Genomic DNA, 6,014 nt, shown 5'->3' on the forward strand with positions numbered 1-6,014 from the left:
AAGAATTCCAGCAAAGGATGATTTTTATGTCTCTTGGTTACCTATTCTTGGCTTAACAAACCTGGTAAGACACCTTGAGACTAACCTAGATCTTTGCCATTGTAACTTTTGAACACACAATCACCCTTAATACTGGATCATCTTGAAAGAGTTTACAAATATGTTCTTATTCTTGTATTTCTTTTTTAGAAGCTTGGTATGCTTAATCAAACCAGGGTCTTTTATTTTTATTTATTTATTTATTTATTTTTTTTTAATATATGAAATTTACTGTCAAATTGGTTTCCATACAACACCCAGTGCTCATCCCAAAAGGTGCCCTCCTCAATACCCATCACCCACCCTGCCCTCCCTCTCACCCCCCATCAACCCTCAGTTTGTTCTCAGTTTTTAACAGTCTCTAATGCTTTGGCTCTCTCCCACTCTAACCTCTTTTTTTTTTTTTTTTTTCCTTCCCCTCCCCCATGGGTTTCTGTTATGTTTCTCAGGATCCACATAAGAGTGAAACCATATGGTATCTGTCTTTCTCTGTATGGCTTATTTCACTTAGCATCACACTCTCCAGTTCCATCCATGTTGCTACAAAAGGCCATATTTCATTTTTTCTCATTGCCACGTAGTATTCCATTGTGTATATAAACCACAATTTCTTTATCCATTCATCAGTTGATGGACATTTAGGCTCTTTCCATAATTTGGCTATTGTTGAGAGTGCCGCTATAAACATTGGGGTACAGGTGCCCCTATGCATCAGTACTCCTGTATCCCTTGGATAAATTCCTAGCAGTGCTATTGCTGGGTCATAGGGTAGGTCTATTTTTAATTTTCTGAGGAACCTCCACACTGCTTTCCAGAGCGGCTGCACCAATTTGCATTCCCACCAACAGTGCAAGAGGGTTCCTGTTTCTCCACATCCTCTCCAGCATCTATAGTCTCCTGATTTCTTCATTTTGGCCACTCTGACTGGCGTGAGGTGGTATCTGAGTGTGCAAACCAGGGTCTTAAAAGTGTTAAATGTATGGGTTCACAGGAAGAAGTATGTACTCTCACCCACAAGATCAAAAGGCCTCAAAAGATGAGGAAGATTAAAAACACCAGACTGGGGATCTGGAGGTGTGGGTTTTAAACCTCAGTTGTGTGACCTTGAGAACTCTAGCAGACCCACCTCATTTTAATGTACTTGGCTATCTACAAAACCTGGTAAGTAAGCTTGTGATACTTCTGTTTAAAGTAAGATTCAATGGATTCTGAGTTTGTGCCCAGGGAATGTCCTATAAGAAGAGAATAAGAGTGTTAGGGCCTGGACCTATGGACATTTGTTTGAGGCGGTTGTAGATGTAGATTTACATGTAGTTGCAAGAAACAAAACAGAGAGATCCTGTATGCCCTGGACTCAGTTTTCCCCAAAGGCAACATCTTGCCTAACGAGAGCATAACATCACTACCAAGAAATTGACATTGACATTGATATTCAGACTTTACCAGTTTTTTATGTATTCATTTGTGTAGACTTATTTAGTTTCTGTGTAGTGTGCCATATGTGCAGATGTGTGTGACAGTCACCACAGTCAAGACATAGAAAAGCTCCGTCTCTAGGATCCCCCATGCTACAATGTATAGCCTCTGCTACTACCCTCCTCTTTTAACCTCTGCCCTCCAACTCAGTAATCATGTTCTTTCACAAATGTTATACAAATGGAATTGTGTGGTCTGTATACTTCTGAGATTGGCTTTTTTTTTTTTTTTTTTCGCTCAGCACCATTTCCTTGAGGTCCATCCAAATCATTGCATGATCAATGGTTCATTTCTTTTGATGGCTGTGTGGTATTCCATGGTACGAATGTAGCATGGTTTGTTTAACCAGTCACCCACTGAAGGACTTTTGGGTTATTTCCAGGATTGACTTATTTATTAACAAAGCTGATATGAATATTGGTATACAGGTTTTTGTGTGAACATGGCTTAATTTCATTTCTGGTATAAATGCCCAGAGTGAAATTGCTGGGTCATAACGGTAGGCACTTGCTTCATTTTGTAAGGAACCGTCTTTTCTAGAGTGTTGGTATCATTTTGCTTCCCACCAGCAATGTGTGAAAGAACCAACATCCTTCTCTGCATTCTCTCTCCAGCATTTGGTGTTATCACTATTTCTCCTCTTAGCCATTCTTGTAGGTGTCTGGCGATATCTCACTGTGGTTTTACTTTGCATTTCCCTGACGGCTAACAAAGTCGAACTCATTTGCCTTCTGAAACCTGTTTGGTGATACAGACATCTGTTTTGGATGCTGAAATTACTTATCATTTCCTTCTTGATTCTCTCTCAGTGGATTCCAAGGCAGAAGGTAAATCGCTTTTAGATAAATAATGAGCTATTGCACTTGAGTGCCAGCTACGTGCAAGATAGTGTTCTTGGTACTGGGAATAAAGCAGTAACAAGAACAGAGAACAATCCCTGTTGTCATGGAGCTTATGTTCTAGTGGAGTGAGATGGCCAGTAAATAAAAGAAATGAGTTAAGCGTATTAGATGCTCTTGGAGCTTTAGGAAAAAAAAAAAAACCAAACAGAAAGGGAGATAGGCAGTTACTTTAGTTACAGTTTAATGTAGGGTGGCAAGAAAAACCCATGCTCCTGGCCTTGAAAAAGCTGTGTGTCAGGAGCATCAGTATGGCCAGGAAGACTGGAGTTGTGAGTGAGGAGGAGACCAGGGGCAATGAGGTCAGAGCAGTATCAGAGGAGGCTGGCCATGCGGGGCTCTGAGCATGGGTAGGAGTTGGCTCTCATTCAGTGTGGTGGGGAAGCTCTGGAATATGTAGGGCAGAGGAGTGGCAGGATTTCATTTCATAAAAATCTTCCTGGCTGCTGTGTCAAGAATAGCCCAAAGGAAGGGTGGAATCAGGGAGACCAGTTTGGAAACTATTGCAATAATCCAGGCGAAGCAAGATGGTGGATTGGAAAAGGTGATGACAGAGAGAGTAACAAGAAATCATGGGTTCCATAAATATTTTGAAGTAGAGAGGACATAACTTCTCATCCAGTTGGATGTAGGGTGAGAGAGAAAGAGAAAAGTCTGGGTCCAAGGTTCTTGGTTGGAGCATTGGAAGAATTGAGATGCTATTAGTGGAGATAGGAAAGGAAGCTTGAGAGCTCAGGTCAAGATGTGCACCATTTAAGGTGACTTTTAGACAACCAAGCAAAGGTGCAATTATGAGGAGGCAGTGGATGATAAGTCTGAGGTCCCAGTCAGAGGCTTGGGTGGAAAATTAATTTGAGAATCTTTCTTGACAGAGCAACTCTCACATATTACTCTATATTGGAGATTCCTCTTGATTACAGGTCCTTAATTTCTTAATTTAAAATCTTTGGTGCCAGGTTTTGGAAAAGCATTAAGTTTAGCGATATGAAATCACCATTATCTGACAGCTTTGACCTACAATAATAATAATTTCATATGGTTCACCTGAATAATACCCTCCACATGCCTTATATTACATAACATTCTCAGTGGGGTTTGAAACAGTGTCCTATAATCAAACAGAAAACATTTCTGTAGCCCAGTACACTCATGCTGAGTGGGATAGGTAAGGACAACACACACACACACACACACACACACGCCCTTCCAATTCAGCTTTTGTTGCCAAGTGCATTATAACAGCTTTCACACTTTTAGAACTTTTTGGATTTTGGACTGTGCAGCATGCAGAGTTGAAATAGGCCAATGAGCAGAAGATACTGAGAGGGATATTTCAACTCAACTATATGACTATATCAATGCTATTCCATGACTAATCACACATGTTTCTAAAGGTGGGAGCTGTCTGTCCCATGAGTGCACACGGGACCTGAACAACCACTTATTGGGGATATTTTAGAGGAAATTCAGTTACTAGAGAGATTGTTAGAGCTGGTGTCTTTTACAGCTCTTGGTCTCACTGAGATGAAAATGACTATAAATCATTTCTAGCTTCATGCCTCATTCTTCCCATCTGTGAAATGGGATGGGACCACGGAGCTGAACTTCGTGATTGCCGAGGATGCTTCTGGTGTTGTTTTAAGGTTTCTATGCTTCTCTGCCTCTTCTCTTTGTCACTGGTTGTTCCCTCCACCCTTGTTTGTAGAGTAACCCTCTTTCCAGACCGAGCCATGGCAATTTTACCAGGATGTGCAGTGAATAATTAGCATGGGCATCTGGATGGGGAGGCAGACATTTTCCCTGTTGCTTCCCAAATTGGGAAAAATGGTTATTTTTTGGGGGGATTACTTCTTGACATGTAAGCGTGTTTTGACTTATGCAACACCCACAGGCTTCCTGCATGAGTGTTACTCCAGGACAGAGTTCTACCTTCCTGGAATGGTGTCGATGGTGGCATGGCCTCCCCTTTCTGGTTCTCTTGGGAGATGAGCTCTTTCATGAAAGAAATTTTCAGTGACTGACACACAGCCTTCTAAGAGACAACCTAAAAAAATGCAACTGTTTTGAATGGAAACCTTTCTAATATAATTTACAGCTATAAAACAGTTTTTTTTTTTCTGATTATAAAAGTAACATATTTTGGCTCTAGGAACAAAAGAGAAAAAAGGGAGGAAAACAACTATCCACACTCCCTAAACTGGGGGTTGGCAGACCTTTACTCTAAAGGGTCAGATGGTGATTATTTTAGAATTTATGAACCGAGGAGCAAAATTGAAGTTATCTTATAGATGTTTATGTCATATAGATGTTTATACAACCATTTGAAAATAGGAAACCATTCTTTTTTTTTTCCTTTTAATGTTTATTCTTGACAGAGAGAGAGAGAGAGAGAGAGAGCATGAGTGGGGGAGGGTAGAGAGAGGGAGACAGAATCCGAAGCAGGCTCCAGGCTCTGAGCTGTCAGCACAGAGCCCAAACTGTGAGATCATGACCTGAGGCAAGGTTGGATGCTCAACTGACTGAGCCACCCAGGTGCCCCAAAATAGGAAACCATTCTTAGTGTGCAGGCCATATGAAAGCAGGGCTGGCTGGATTTATCCTGTGGGCAGTAGTTTTCTGACCCCTGGTCTAAACTGTCTCGAAACTGGACCTTTAACAAGGGGATTTTTTTTCCAAATTAATTTGTTTATGCTTTTCTTTCTTTTCTTTCTAGTTTTAAGCAAGACATTACTTTATATTTTGATTTTTGTGCATCTCACTGAATAGCAGCATTCCAGAAAGAAAATTGTTCAGGGCTGCATAGACCTTCTCTCAAATGGAAGTACTATAGTTCATTTGAACAACTCCCACTTCAAGTGCATTTGGATTGTTTCTTATTAATTTATAAATAAAACATAGTTCTTTTGTTGTTGTTGTTGTCGTTGTTGTTGTTGTTGTTGTTGTTGTATTTTGGGTCTTGCATGGAGTCCCGGGAGGAGCATCTCTAGGACAGAGTATAAGAACACAGTTGAGGCTTTGCCTCTGTAGAGGTGGGACCACCTATCACTCCATCTCTGCCAAGATTGGGTATTTCCCCAAAACAACAACATCATCCGCATTATTTAGTGGGGTGTGAAAGCAGATTTAACCTTGTCTGGAGAATTCCGGTTTCTACTGTGAACATCACTAAGTTTGAGTCTGGGTCCTCTGCAGCCATTGAATCACAAAGAGCAACATGGCTCCTACATCAGATGCCTTTCATGCACACCAGATTCCTTTCGCCAGGGAAGGTGGTGAATAAAGTCAGCATTGTGCAGTCGTCCAAATGAAGGAAAAATACAACACGCCTCAAAAAGGATGAGTCTGGGGCGCCTGGGTGGCTCAGTCGGTTAAGCATCCGACTTCGGCTCAGGTCACGATCTCGCGGTCCGGTGAGTTCGAGCCCCGCGTCAGGCTCGGGGCTGATGGCTCAGACCCTGGAGCCTGTTTCCGATTCTGTGTCTCCCTCTCTCTCTGCCCCTCCCCCGTTCATGCTCTGTCTCTCTCTGTCTCAAAAATAAATAAACGTTAAAAAAAAAATTAAAAAACAACAAAAAAAGGATGAGTCTTAGCAAAATGGTA

This window comes from Panthera onca, chromosome D4 (genome assembly GCF_046562875.1).
Source record: "Panthera onca isolate mPanOnc1 chromosome D4, mPanOnc1 haplotype 2, whole genome shotgun sequence".
Classification (NCBI taxonomy): Eukaryota; Metazoa; Chordata; class Mammalia; order Carnivora; family Felidae; genus Panthera; species Panthera onca.